Below are 15,911 nucleotides of genomic sequence, written 5' to 3'. Positions count from 1 at the left end.
AGGAAAGGGCTTGAAAGCAAAGGTATCATCTTAGGATGATCATAATTTATATAATGAGAAGGTGGAAACAAATCTGAAAGTCCAACAGGAAATTTTAGGGTATAGTGGAATATTGTACAGCCCTTTAAAAATGTTTTTATTTTAAAATCTGTATTATTTTTCTGATTACAAAGATAATAACAATACACACATTATTTTAAAATTTTAAACCTCCAACTATTTCCCCATAACTCCTCCTCCTAAGATAATCAAAACTATGTGCTTGGTGACTATCTTGTATGATCACCCCATAATACGACTTTCCAACTGCTTTGTGCACTTTGTAATGAATCTTTGTACATCAGTTCCTGTACCTTTGCCCCACTAGTTTGTTATTTTTTTAACATTGTTTTTAAAAGTATTCAAGACTTAGGGCGATGTTTATGATATGGTGTTACTTTAAAAAAACAACAACAACGGAATATAAGACATTCCATATGGTATCCTAACCTGGGCGGGGGGTGGGGAGGATGGTGGCAAAGATTAAACACACAATTACATAAAAGAATTAGGGAAATACAATACATTGTTAGTAATAGGCCTAAGTGGTAAGACTGTTACTTCCTTCTACATAAAATTTTATAGTTTCTAAATTGTCTATGATGAGGATGTTAAAAATAGCATTGGCTTTTTCTATTTCCAAAAATAATTTAGGTTCCTTGTAAGCAATCTGGAAAATGCAGATAAATCCAAATAAGAAAATGGGAAGTTGCTCATGATCCAACAACACAGAGATAATAACTGTCACCACAGATATATTTTTTAAACAACTTTGCGTGTGTTTTACAAAAATGAAATTGTACTGGTCATAATTTTTGCCCTTTGTCACTTAAATATTTTGTCAACATATTAATAGTTTTATTAAATAATGTTCTACAAAATGATCTTTTGGCTACCCGAGACTCTAATGCATACCTAGGATTTAGTTACTGCCAGTTTTTGCTTTCATAATTGATGTACTGAACATTTATAAGGGTAAATCTTTGTGTATATATTCTGTACAGTATCTTCATCTGATAAATAGCTAGAAGTGGAACTACTGAGTTAGACAGTCTGCAAAATTTTAGTGCTTCTGCTAGTTATTGCCAATACATTCTTCAGAAAAGATTTAACAAGTCTTCTCCCCAGCAGTGATATTTCCATAGTTCTGGCAGAGGCAGGTGTTATTTATCTGGAAACTTTATTTTTTTCTCTTACTAGGAAAGTAAACAAATGTTTATTATAGAAAATTTTTAAAAGGCGCCTGGGTGGCTCAGTGGGTTAAAGCTTCTGCCTTCAGCTCAGGTCATGATCCCAGGGTCCTAGGATCGAGCCCCGCATTGGGCTCTTTGTTCAGTGGGGAGCCTGCTTCCCTTCCTCTCTCTCTGCCTACCTCTCTGCCTACTTGTGATCTCTCTCTGTCAAATAAATAAATAAAATCTTTAAAAAAAAAATTTTAAATGTACAAACAAGCAGAGAGAAGAAAATGAAAGTCATCAACCACTGATTCTTTGTGTAGTTATATCCATATGCATATTACATATATACTTAATAAAACCAAATCATGTAATAAATAACACTAATATTTATTAAGCACTAACTATTCATTAGACCTTATGCTATGCATTTAAATTACCTCATTAAATGCCTCTATAAATAGTACTTTTAGAAGATTTTATGTTCAAGTAATCTCTACACCCACGTGGGGCTCGAACTTACAATCCCAGGATCAAGAATCACATGCTCTACCGACTGAGCCAGCCAGGTACCCCTACATAATATTTTTAATAAATAATATGTACATTTTTTTCATATAAGGAATTTTATCTACTGCAAAGAAATGAGTATCTGGCTCCTCAGAAGCTTCTTGTCTCCATTAAGACCATCCATTAACAACTCTAGCTCCAGTTCTTCTTAGAGATTAAAAGAGCTCCAAAGGCCTGTGATCATGGGCATTGATGAGCGTGCCACACAACCTCTGGTCCCAGTTAAATACCTGGTGTTTGAGCTGTGTGGGAGCCGTGGATGCTTGCTTTCTGGTCTTGCTGCAACCCCTGAAGCAGCTGGTTTAGAAGCGTAAGGTTGCTGTCTCTGCGAGGCAGGGGTAGAGGTGGGAGGCAGTTCCCTTTATACTCAATCACTGCCATCTTGGCCCGATCCTGCTTACTGCTATTTGGGATCTGCAGCATTCTCGTGTAGCCCCCATTTTGACCTTGGAAACGAGGGGCCAGTACTTGAAACAGCTTTGGGATCAAGTCTTTCTCCGTAAGCCAGAAGTCTGCCATGCTAATGGCTTGTTCGTTGGTGTCTCCCAGCTTCCCATAGTCGATGAGCTTCCCTGCGTAGCCCCTCATTTCGTCCACGTGCGCCCATGACGCCTCGATTGCGTTCGTGTCGCACCAATCCTGTAAGCAAGTTCCGCAACAGGTGGATGCGGGACTCTGGACCAAGGCCCAGACGGCGGAATACGCAGCCATGGGAGATGGCGGCTGCAACTGAGAGCCGCATATTGCCTAGCTTCTCTCTGCCCCTGTAATAATATGTACATTTTTTAAAAAGAAAAACTGAGAGGTTAAGAAACTTGCCCTTGGTAATATAGCTAATATGTGGCAGAGCTGAGATTAAACTGTCTTTTTTAGAGTCCCTGTTCTTATATTCATTAGGAACCCCTAGAGGGGTCCATTAGGAACCCCTAGAGGGGTCTGTATTTCCTGTCATAGGAGGCAGTCAACTTTGCTAAAAGCATAGTACTGACCCAACCCCTTTACTTAAACAAGGCTATTACTTTTAACTAAAAGGATGTGTGTATATGTATGTATTATGTGTGTGTATGTATATATACATATATATGTACATATATATATATATATATATATATATATATATAAACTTATACATCAATAAATGAGGGAGGAAGGGAGATAGAGGGGCAAAGCTTCCTTTGACTGGTTCCAAATAACCTATGTAAATACTATTCCCTCCAAGAGGTGAAGCCCAGTTTCACTCCCCTTGAGTGTGGGTTACACTTGTGACTCTTCCGAGGAATAGAATATGGAAAGGGACAAAATAGTAACTTGACAGTGGAGAAGCCCACAGCCTGCCCATGTGATCCAAATTAGCATCACCAGTGATCAGCCATGCTGGTGTGCTGTACTCTCAATCTGGGATGAAGAGAACTTCACCTCTACTATCCTTTCCACAACCCATAATCCCAGTGTAATCATGAAAAAAACACAAGATGATCCAAAGCTGAGTCAATGAAATGCCTGACCATACTCTATGAAAGTGTCAAGGTTGTGAAAGACAAAGACTAGGAAATTATCACAGAGCAGAGGAGACAGGACTCTGTGCAACGTGGGAGCCGGACCGGATACTAAAACAGCAAAAGGACATTGGTAGAGAAGCTAGTGTAACCCAGATAAAATCTGGAATTCAGTGAATGGTAATGAACCAATATTGGTTTCTGGGCTTTCACAAACATGCCATGGTAATGCAAGACGTTAACATTAAGGGAAGCTGGGTCAGGATATATAGAAACTATAAGTCATATCTGCAACTTTTCTGTAAATCTAGAATTACTCCAAAATAAAAAGTTGTCTTGTTGTTGTTTAAAGCATACTTGTTTCAATATGAGCTGCCCTTGTGGAGGCAGAGATAAGGTTCCAGCCGTGACAGACTTTTCACACTTCAGGGTCTGAACCTATCCCCTCCCTTGTTGTCCTTGCTTCCCAGGGAGGGTCCTGCGTCCAGCGGGAGTGAGGTGGAAAGGAAAACTTAGACCAGGCAGGGCAGGCAGATCACGAGGGCCTGATCCCAGGACTCCAACCTGTTTTTCTGTTACTGTTGATTTTATAGTTCCTACAAGAATGAAAGGTCTCTAGTCACTCATGGTTTAGTCTCTTCCTCTGATCTATTTCTAACTCGCTTATTAGCGAGGAAAGGAGATGTGAGCGAAGTCCACTCCTGCCTTGACTAAGCAGCAGGGAAGTCTGGAGTTGGATGCTTCTACCTGGGTGCTGCCCAGCATCTTAAATGGCCCTGGAAAAGGAAAGTGTGTTAAGATCTCCAAGTCTTTCCAACCTGGGTCCCACAGAATGGCTCCCAGAAGAAGGGTGGAGAGAAGCAGGGTCATTCTGCAATCAGTGGGGTAGGGACCAGAGACCATACCATCGACAATCACAGGTACATCATGGAGCGGACTTCAAGAAGCAAACCCTTCAGGCACTCAGAGAAATTTGGAAATTTGCCTTAAAGGAGATGGGAATGCCAGGTATGTGCGTCAACACCAGGATCAGCAGAGTATCTGGGTTAAAGGAGCACAAACGTGCTACACAGTATCCACGTGTGGTTGTCTAGGAAACATAATGAGGATGAAGATTTACCAAACAAACTCCACACATTGGTTACTCATGTACCTGTCACTACTGCCAAAAATCTATAGACAAAGTGGATGAGAACTAACCACCGACTGTCAAAGTCATAAAACTGCAAGGAAAAAAAAGGAGTGAGAGAGCGATCACCAAGTACCTAGTTCCTTATCTTTAGCGGGACTATCTCTGCAGTATTTCTGTAGATTATGAGCTGGGGCTGTTTCCCTGGTTACAGAGGCCAACTCACCAGGACAAAGAGCACAATGGTTGAGTCAGTCCAGGAATTTGTAACGGCAAATGCCAGGCTTTCATGTGAATATGTATATATGTGTCCTAAGCATTTGGAAGAGACGACCTGTTGACTTGCAGACTACTAGAGATCTTTGTAATCTGCTGTTCATTTGTTTTTTCACTTAGTAAATCATGAACATCTATGCATGTTATTAAATACTCTTCTATAAATCCCTTACTGATGTGCTCTTCTCAAAACGGCTAAGATAAATTAAGGGACACATATCAAAGGAATACTCTGTAGTTGTTTAAAAGAATGAGGTCACAATCCACATGCTTATATTGAATAATCTCTAAGAAGAATTAAGTGTAAAAAGCCAAGAGCAGAGCAGTGTAGTAGCAGTATGCTACCATGATAAAATACATATATGCATATAGAAAGATTTTTTTTTTATTTATTTGTGTGACAGAGAGATCACAAGTAGGCAGAGAGGCAGGCAGAGAGAGAGGAAGGGAAGCAGGCTCCCTGCCGAGCAGAGAGCCTGATGTGGGGCTTGATCCCAGGATCCTGGGATCATGACCTGAGCCGAAGGCAGAGGCTTTAACCCACTGAGCCACCCAGGCACCCCTGTCTTCATAATTTTATCAGTTATAGATTTTAAAGTCAGAATGGTTTGAAGGCAGCCTCCCACTATACCTTCTAAAGGTAATGATCCTAAGATTTCTGATTGACATTGATGATCTTAAGCCTGATGTTGTCTGACTTGGACCCTTTGTAAATTACCAGATTTCTTCTCTCCCCTCTGGAAGCTTCTGGAGTTAGGGCTTCATATTCGTTTGCTTTTGCTAGATTATGCTGCATAACAACCTCAAAATCCTAGTGGCTTTCAACAAATATTTGTTTCCTGCTCATGTTACGGGCCCGTGGTTGTGGTTTGTCCACAGCAGCTCAGCGGCAGGCTGTGGTTTGAGGGCAGGTTCATGTGTCTTCTCACTTAGGGAGCTAGGCTAAAGGAGCAGGTGCTCTATGGGGTATGCACAGAAACAAAAGGCCTGGTGGAAACTTGCAATGCCTCTAGAAACTTCTGTTCAAGGGTAGTGCAGGTCACATTTGCTCGCAGTCTGATGCCCAAGGCAAATCACTGGACCAAGGCCAAGTCCGCCTGTGAGGAAGGGACGGAATAAGTCTTCTCCACGTTCTGAATTTTTCCCTAGGAAGTGTCCAACCATGAATTCATCCCCTGAATTTTTATAAAAAATTCTACTCCTACAAAGTAATTTGTGGGGAGCAGTCTTTACTAAGGATTGGAAGAAAATGAGAAGACAGAGGTGGGGTGTTTATAGTAGCTCCAGAAAACCCCAAATTTGATTTCTGACATTCATGGGTATAAAAGTCCTTTTACTCCCCTTCCACAGAGGTCCTTTCTCTCCCGCTTCACCCCGCGTGGCAACCAGACGTCCTGCTGTCTTCTCTCTCTTCTCCATCCTCCTCTCTCCCCTCCCTGCCCCACATTCTCCTCAGTTCTTGGAATTTGGGGATTAATACTTTGGAAGTCGAGCAGGAAGTGGGTGACCTGGCAGAAGAAGATTACACGTGCCTGCTTCAGTTATCTTTTGCTGCATAACAAACCACCCCAAAACTCTGAGGCCGAAGACAACAGCCATTTTATTATCTCTCACACTCGTGTGGGTCAGCAAGGGCTCAGTGGGGTGAGGATTTCTGTGGGCCCCATTCGGGGTGTCTCGCACTGCCGCTGTCAGCGACGCGCCTGAAACAGCCGACGTGGCGCCTGAAACAGCCGACGTGGCTTCATTCACGCACCGGCTTGGGGGAGGCTGAGATGGGGCGCTGGGCCTCTCTCTGTGTCCCCTGGTAATTTCAGGGCCTTTCTCTCTCCATGTGGGCTCTCCACAACAGGCTCCCAACAGGGTAGCAGGACTACCCAGATGTTTGCTCGGGGCTCCAAAACAGGCAAAAGCCGAAGCCGCCAGCCCTTCTTGAAGTCTAGGCCCAGAATGGACGGGTGTCACCGCTGCCACTTCTATTAAAGTGAGTCCTGGGTCAGCCCAGATTGGGTGTGGCAGGGGACTGTCACCCAGGAGCAGGAATAAGAAGAGGCATATGGTGTGGAGGCCCATCTTTGGAGAAAGACACCACAGTGCTTGAGACAACAGTTAAGAGCATGCATCCCTCCGTTAAGTGGGCTTCTGAAGTGGTCATAAAAGCTAACACTCGCTGGCATTAAAGTACTGATATTAAACTAGGCATTTATTACTTTGGTTTTGATTGCTGATTGCAGATTTTGATCACTATTACTCGTTTCTACCTTCCTCCCCCTCTGAAAAGATGCAACATTATTTAGTTCCCCCGTTGGTTCCCTTTATGCCTTTAATATACTTAACACTTGCAAAATCAATGAACCATACTCAGTTCCTGAGGTGGGGGACCCCCTCGTACCATCACCTGTCCTGCTCCTCCCTAACTTCTGTCCCCGGTAATTTATGTCTTCAGGGTTGGTAACATTCATTCACAGTGTTCCCTAAGTACCCTTGTTCCCCGTGCTTCTCCACAGGGAGAGAAGGTTCATGTGTCTAAAAGCTCAAAAACCACAGGCAGTCATGAGAGGCCTTTGCGGGCCACTGTGAGAACGTGGACTTGACTCTGAATGAGATAAGAAGCCTTTCAAATCCTCTTCGGCTGCTGTCCTCAGCCCTGATGGTGATGTTTTCTTTAAATGACCGAAAGGAGGGGAAGGAGAAGAGAGGAAGGGGAGGCACGTGGCCGCGTTCACCCACCACCCCTGCAGCAGAGAGGGCAGCAGCTAAAGGTGTGCGACCTCACCAGGAATAGTCTGGCGACCAGAGCGCCATTCACCGCACTTCTAAGGAGAACAGCGTGATTACAATTCTTTTTTCCAAAGTGCTGCATGTAAAAAAATAAAAATAACAAAACCCAAGTCTTTCACACTCACATAATTGTGCCTTTTGTGGGTGGGAAACCGACACTCCCACCATCGACCATCTCCCATCGATAAAAGCCCAAGTGCTTTTGCTGCGGGGTGCGGGTGTAGACACTGAAGGCAAGCGAGTGCGGCTGGTGTGGACACTGAAGATGTATCTGCTGGCTGCTCCCTCAGAGGGATTTCTTGCCTTTGTGCCCAGTTTTCCATAACGCCTCACGACAAATTCTAGCCTGGTACTGAGGTACGGGGAGAAGCCACAGAGCTTTCCCGTGGACGGGACGGAGCACCCAGGAAAAGAACAGTCAAGACGTCACAGCTACAGGGAGGACAGTGGAGGCAAACACTAAACATCTGTAAAGAGGAGACCCCAAAATTCGGTGATTCAAACTACAGAGAACCTCTCTGTCACGGAACAGCCCAAGACAGAGCTCCGCAGCGGTGGACACGTCAGCTCCTCACAGACACTCAGGGACCCCGCGCGATGGCTGCTCCGCCACCCCTGACACGCCGGCTTCCAAGGTCGGTTTAATCGTCAACACTGAAGCCAAAAGGAAGAGCGAGGAGGGAAAGTCGAGGGCCAGGAACTTCTTTGACGTGAGAGAGATGGCCCTTTCCCACATCACTCTTCCTCCCCGGTTAGAGCTTAGTCAGGGCGCCTGTGAGGAAGGAGGCCGGCCAGGCACGTCCTGGCTGCGGCCCTTTCTCGGTCCCGAGGGACAGCCAGCTCTCTCTGCTGCTGTGGTCACAGCAGCGACCAGGCGACGCCAGCGGGGAGGTAAGCAGAGGGCAGAGCCAGTGCGAGGGCAGTGGGGCTGCTTGAGGACTCGACCAGAGCGGCAGATGACAGCAGCCACGTTCAGGGACTCGCCTGTGGCGGCAGCCTTTGGACTCTGGGAAAAGAGCTGGGGAACACTTGGGTGGGAATTAATTTCAGGCAATAAAGTTGCTGAGGATTTATCATCCTAATTGGAATGAGGAATGATTTTTTTTTTTCCCCTTTGCTTTTATGGAGGGGCAGTGTGGTAAAGTGGAAGGTCAAGTGGAAGGAACAAGGGGCTGGAATCAGGAGACTTGGGTTTAAATCTTAGTTCTACCTGTTACTTAGTCACTTTGAAATTAGAACTCTCTGGGTTTGGGGGCTGTGGGGCACCTGGTTGGCCTAGTCAGTAGAGCATGTGACTCTTGATTCATGAGTTCAAACCCCACCTTGGGTGTAGAGATTACCTAAAAAAACAAACAAACAAAAAAAAACAACAACAACTTAAAAAAATGTGTCTCATTTTTAGTTTCCTCATCTGCAACCTGACAAGACCCTTCCTCCCTAGCTTGCAAGATGGAGACTCAAATGAAACAAGATTTTAAAAAGCTCTGTAAATTATAAAATATTATGCAGATGAAAAAGTTGTTCATGATAATAAACTTAGCTGGTTTATCTTGCTGTAAGAAAACATAATGCAAGAATCTAAACAAACAAATAAAAAACCACAAAACCCCTGGTCCTTTGGCAATCTCTTCTCTGCAGGCAAGAGCTCCAGGTTGAATACAGTAGTTCACACTGCCTCAGACCTGTCTGGAAATGAGGGGAGGTTTGTCTGAAAACATTAATCAAGGATCATAAATCTGAAGGAATTGAGATAGGAGCCTCATTGCTTTCCTATTTTTGCCATTTGGATATGTGAACAAAAAGTACCCAATATCCACAGAGCATCTTCTGGAGTCTCTAACAAACAGCCTTGCTTCTGCAACACTTGTGTAAGGAGGGAATTTTAGACACAAGGACCTCAACCTGCATCTCTGGCTTCAAGCAACCATCTCTAGGAAACAGAACCTCTCCATAAATTCAATTTATAGAAGGCAAAGGAAAGAATGCTTACCAAATAAACCCCAAACCCAAATGCCACCTCTGAAGAATGAAAGAAAAAGACATCAAAAAAAATTTTTTTTCAGGGAGTTGTTTTTAAATGACTCTCACATCCCGGAATTATCCTATCGTGGACTCAAATTATTACCATAGTCAGCCATCTAGGTAAACTGTGAGAAAGGCCATTTGTCTCTGTCTCCCCAAGTTTTGCACACAAACACTTTAGCATTCACAAGGCAGTTAGAACCTACAGACATTCGACTTTCTCCCTTTACCTCAGGGAAACCCCCGGCTTCAGCAGAAGAGCTGAGGCACTCATTTTCTTTGAGGTGTAAAGGATTGGTAAAGCATGACATTTTACTTATTTTCATGTTTAAGATGGGACAACATTTTAAGCCAAAGGAACAGATCTCTATTTGTGAAATTTCAGGCACCAGTCAGCTGAGTGCTTAAGGGCCCAATTTCCCAAAAGACCGAGATTTTTAAAAATATATAAATAAATAAAAACTAACTAAATAAAATAAAACAAAAAAGCCCCCAAAAATCCTTGTTATAAACTTGTATTTTTGCCAATTTGTTCAAGGAAGAACGGTATCTTCTGGTTTTAATTTGCATTCAATATAAGATTTCAAATGTGTTTTTGCCACTTGTATGGTTTCTTCTGAATATTGCTTATTCGAGTCCTTCAGTAGCTCAGCAGAAAGAGCACTGGGCAGGGAATCAAGAGACCTGGGAATTAGTCCCAGCCCACGCACCTTAGGCCTGTGTTTCTTCATCTATTAAATGAGGGTGACTGGTCCAGGGGACCATGATCTCCTCTATGAGCTTTAAAATGCATCACTGACCACATAATGACCAGGTTTCTACAATTTTTGCTTAAAAACAACCAATCACATAGACAAAAGTAGAAGCCAGAGCCAAAAGTCTTTAACTGCCCTTCCAGGCTTAATAAACAAGAATGATTCACATGTAGCCTGCGTCTGCATCAGCCAAGCCAATCGGCATCATCTACAGCCCCAAACCTCTTCTGGCTAACTTCGACCTGAATTCTTATCTGAGGCCTCTATTTACCTCAGTTATGTTTACAGAAAGTAGTTTAATAATTGCCCTTCTTAGACACTATCTACTACATTTTCCTCAAGTGTGAGAATAAGGCTACATTAGATTGTATCTCAGTTGATTAAGTACTATATACAATCTTAAGCAGGCACTTGGATGTGGTTTGAGGGATGAATTCTTAGAACAAAACAAGTACCTGCCCCTCATCTGATAAAATGCGGACACATCGATAGAATCGGTGGCTACAATACCACAATTTGGGTTGAGAATATAATTACCTAGAATCCTGTTCTGGAGAGGGTAGGTAGGAATTACTGCCCCACATTCAGATTTCCCCTCGCAAAGATTCCACCTAGCAAAGAAGCAGATGAGGAGTTTTAGATGAAAAGGTGCAAAACCTCTACACTACTTCCAGGAAACCCACACAGAACTAGGCATATGCTACCCTGGATAGATTGTTTCTTCCTGATTTTTGTTTGTTTGTTTGAAGAGATGGTTGGAAAAACGTATTACACTTGCCTGTTTGCAACAACCTGGGCCCAGAATGAAACAAAGTTAGAGAAGACTTTGAAAATAAGGAAGTTAAATTATACTTAAAGCTACACTATCCAGAGCTGTGCTGGCCAATACAGGAGCGACCACATGAGCCCCTTGAGTTGTGGCAGATTTTAACTGAAATATGCTTAAGTGTAAAATACATACTAGATTTGAAAGGCAGTGAAATATCTATGAAATATCTCATCATTCATTTTCTATCAATTATGTGTCAAAATAATATTTTGGATATGTTGGGTTAAAAAAGTTTTAAGCAGGGGCACCTGGGTGGCTCAGTGGGTTAAGCCGCTGCCTTCGGCTCGGGTCGTGATCTCGGGGTCCTGGGATCGAGTCCCGCGTGGGGCACTCTGCTCAGCAGGGAGCCTGCTTCCCTCTCTCTCTCTCTCTGCCTGCCTCTCTGCCTACTTGTGATCTCTCTGTCAAATAAATAAATTTAAAAAAAAGTTTTAAGCATGTACTTCTGATAATATCTATATTTTCTGACTTGTAAATCATACACATGTACACACAAAGCTAAATGATACGCTTTAGAAAATATTTAGTTATACTAATGCAAAAATTTTGTTCTTACTAAAAATATCATTACTAGCCTAGCAATATAATTAGTAAGAGCAATGTAACTGAATATATCATGATTGTAATATTTGGTTTAGCACTTTGCAATAAAGCAAAAGTCTGGTTTTATGTTCAGCTTTTTTTTCCAATATATTCTTTTAAAGTCTGTCAAAGCTAAAAGAAAGTACTTCAAAACAATACATATCATGTATTATTAGATAAGCTCCTAAATCACGATACTCATTTTTAATCCTTCTCTAAAATTATATTAATGTTTTGTTGAAATTTGGTCAGGAAAATTTTCCATTCTATTTAAAGTGAGTTTCTTACAGATTAAGTTGTCAAATTCTTATTTTAAACAAGTGTATCTGAAACCTATTGAATCTCTTCATTTGTAAGAGTTTTAAACACATTAGAAAACTCCGTTTTTAAGTTTTCCATGTGTGCACGTATGCAGGTTTTTACTGAAGGTATGATTATATGGTTTGAGGTTTTTAAAAAAATCACATAATGATGGAATCCTTTCCAAGTATATTTTTCAAAATAAAGTCTTCAAAGTATAAATTTCTTTCAAAAAGCAGTTACTGTATTATTCATTTCTAAAATGTCACCTGTGTCTTGAAAAGTTGGTCTGGTTTGTTTTTCCTAAAAAATATCTAGTAGCAAAGCTTAAAAAATGACTGAAAACCTTTGGTCAACACGTGAAAGACCAGATCAACGCTTGCACTTTTGTAAAAGAAAGATAGGTAACTCCTCACCAAGGCTGACAATTCTTTCAAGGACTTTGCCTGTAGATAATCGGGAAACCTTTGTCTTCTGGTTATCTCCTGAAATTGGTGAGGCACAGTTCTTGGTTGAAAACAGTAGAATCTACTCTAGCTAGTTTGAGCAGAAAGGGATAAAGTCAACTAAGAAGAATAATCAGAAGGGCTGAAGAAACATTCTTTGAGTGAACTTCCAAAGGTTCCACCCAGAGCCGGCTCCGCACGGGATCTGCACATGTCCCTGCTGATTCCAGAACTGTATGCCGGCTTTTGCCATAGCAAAATGATGCCTCGCACACCCCCTGTCTCTTCATCTGTGTAATTCAGCTCCAAATTAAAGTCTCACTCACGGGAGCCTTACCGATGTACCCTAGATCAGAAGTCTGCACCTTAGGAGTGGCTCAGTTGATTGAGCAAATGGCTCTTGTTTTTTGGCTCAGGTCGTGATCTCAGGGTCCTGGAATCGAGCCCCGCTTTGGGCTCTGCCACTCACTGGGGAGTCTGCTGGAGGCGTTCTCTCTCTCTCTCTCCCTCTGCCCCTCCCCCTCCTAAAATAAATAAACAAATCTTTTTAAAAAGTCTGCACTTTAGGGGCACCTGGGTGGCTCAGTGGGTTAAGCCTCTGCCTTCAGCTCAGGTCATGATCTCAGGGTCCTGGGATTGAGCCCCACATCAGGCTCTCTGCTCAGCAGGGAGCCTGCTTCCTCCTCTCTCTCTGCCTGCCTCTCTGCTTACTCGTGATCTCTCTCTGTCAAATAAATAAATCTTAAAAAAAAAAAAAAAGTCTGCACTTTAGCTCAGAAAAAGGTTGGAAAATATAGTTTTTCACATTTTATATTGAGAAGTGAGATTTACATTCTGGAGAATTATCAAAATGTGGAGAGACAGTCCTAAAGACTTCGGGTAGTGCCAGGGGTGCCTGGCTGGCTCGGTTGGTAGAGAATGTGACTCTTGATCTCAGGGTTGTGAGTTCAAGCCCCACACTGGTTGTAGAGATTACTTAAAAATAAAATATTAAGGGGCGCCTGGGTGGCTTAGTCAGTTGAGTGTCCTACTCTTGGTTTCAGCTCAAGTCATGATCTCATCTAGCCCCACATTAGGCTCCGTGCTCCACAGGGAGTCTCCCTCAGATTCTCTCCCCACACACACTCTCTCAAATAAATATATAAATAAATAAAATCTTCAAAATAAAATAAAGACTTTGGGTAGTGTCCCAAAGGAAAAGATGTTCCCCACATTCCCTACCTCATTACAAAGTGTTACAAATATTCTACTACATCCACTTCAGAAGGCTTACCTGGACACTGGGGGGCTGAGTCCCTTCGAAGTCCAACCCTAGGTTTTGGCTCAGGTCATGATCTCGGGGTTTTGGGATGGAGCCCCACCTTGGGCTCTGTGCTCAGCAGGGGAGTCCGCTGGGGATTTTCTCTCTCTCCTTCTGCACCCCGAAGCTGCTTGCGCCCGTGAGCCCGCCTGCGCATGTGCGCCCGTGCCACTGCGCACGCGCACTCTCTCTCGCTCCCAACTAAATAAATCTTAAAAGAAAAAAAAAGGTGCCTGGTTGGCTCAGTGGGTTAAACATCTGCCTTCAGCTTGGGTCATGATCTAGGGGTTCTGGGTCCGAGCCCCACACTGGGCTCTCTGCTCAGTGGGGAGCTGCTTACCCCCCCCACCCCCGCCTGCCTCTCTGCCTACTTGTGATCTCTGTCAAATAAATAAATACAATCTTTACAAAAAGAAGTCTTATCAAGGCTACAATATTCCACAAACATTCTAAAATGCTAAAACTCAAAGAGTGAATGGAAGCCTCACTGTCAAACTATCCATATCATGGAACATCCTTTCTCTCAGATGTGACTGAGTGAGGGTGCCCGCGTTGGCTTCCATGTTAAATAGTAGAAAATCTCATTTCTTTCTTGTTTTCCAGCCCCCCCCCCCCAAAAAAGTTCTGATATTTTCTCTCCTTGAGATCTCATATACCCCCTGAGCGCATGTTTTTGCCTTTGGAGAGGCCTGCCTTTGAGACCAGCAAGTTTCAAAGACCAGTTGGTTTTTCTGGACCACAGCAAAAATGAGAAAAACATGGACAAAAAAATAAGTCTTCCCTGGGTCACCCCTTGGGTCCCTTCCCTCCTGGGGAGCTTTGTACTATCACAGTGCTATTATTGCTCAATAAACCTTGCTTTGCTGCCCACCAAAAAAAAAAAAGTTTTTCCTAAAGCCACATTAATGCAAAAGTGTCTCCTTCGTTTGGGGATTATGCTTCTGTTTTTTTTTTTTTTTTTTTTTTTTAAAGCTAAAATGTCTTTTCATTTATAAAATGATGGGCATAGGACATGGTATTGATTGAGTCCTTTCTTGGTAATAACAACTACAAAAAATAATGTCAATTCTTCTAAAATATTTTCAAATTAAATTTCTCTGTGAGGATAAAAAAATCTGAGGTTTCTTGTCCTAGATCATACAGTATTTCAAATTGCTCCTGCAAAAAGTTTGGAGAAATGTGGGGGAAAATTCAGGAAGCTGCATAGTAAATGTACGTGTAGGAAGATATTCAACATCATGTCATTAGGGAAATGTAAATCAAAACCACAAGGAGATGTCGTTTGACACCAACCAACACAGCTATTATTTAGGAAAATAAAATAAAGGAAAGGGAAGGAATATTGGCTGGGAAATTGAGAATTCCTTCCTGTCCTGCTTCAGGGAATAGCAAATGGTGCAGCAGCTATGGACATCAGTTTGGTGATTCGTCAAAAAGTTAAACCTAGGGATGCCTGGGTGGCTTGGTCGGTTAAGCATCTGCCTTCGGCTCAGGTCATGATCCCAGGGTGCTGGGATTGAGTCCCACATCGGGCTCCTTGCTCAGCAGGGAGCCTGCTTTTCCCTCTGTCTTCAGCTCCCTCTGCTTGTGCCCCATCTCTCTCTCTCCTCCCCACTCCCCTTAAATAAATAAATAAAATCTTAAAAAAAAAGAGAGAGAGAGAGAAAGAAAAGATAAACCTAGAATTACCATATGATCCAGCAATTCCACCCAAGGTATCTACTCCAAAGAATTGAAATCCTGGATGAAAACAGATCCTTGTCTACTAATGTTCATAGCACCATTGTTCATAATAGCCAGAAAGTGGAAACAACCCAAAATGTCCATCAAGAGATAAACAGATAAAGAAAATGTGGTGTATACCTACAATGCAATATCATTCAGCCTTGAAAAGGAATAAGATTTTTTTAAAAGATTTTATTTATTTGACAGAGAGAGAGAGAGATCGCAAGTAGGCAGAGAGGCAGGCAGAGAGAGAGAGGAGGAAGCAGACTTCCTGCTGAGCAAAGAGCCAAACATGGGGCTTGATCCCGGGACCCTGAGATCATGACCTGAGCCAAAGGCAGAGGCTTAGCCCACTGAGCCACCCAGGCACCCCAGGAATAAGATTCTTGATACCTACTTCAACATGGACAAACCTGGGAAACATTACATTAAGTGAAAGAATCCAGACACAAAAAAGACAAATACTGCATGGTTCCACTTCTATGA

At 42.7% G+C, this 15,911-nt stretch overlaps 1 pseudogene; it reads right to left on the bottom strand.

The window, feature by feature from the left end:
- Window positions 1-1,422: 1,422 nt before the first annotated feature.
- LOC123925899 lies at window positions 1,423-13,823 on the bottom strand (annotated as a pseudogene).
- Window positions 13,824-15,911: the final 2,088 nt, after the last annotated feature.

Source organism: Meles meles, chromosome 15 (genome assembly GCF_922984935.1).
Source record: "Meles meles chromosome 15, mMelMel3.1 paternal haplotype, whole genome shotgun sequence".
NCBI lineage: Eukaryota > Metazoa > Chordata > Mammalia > Carnivora > Mustelidae > Meles > Meles meles.
This window is presented reverse-complemented; position numbering and strand designations above follow the sequence as displayed.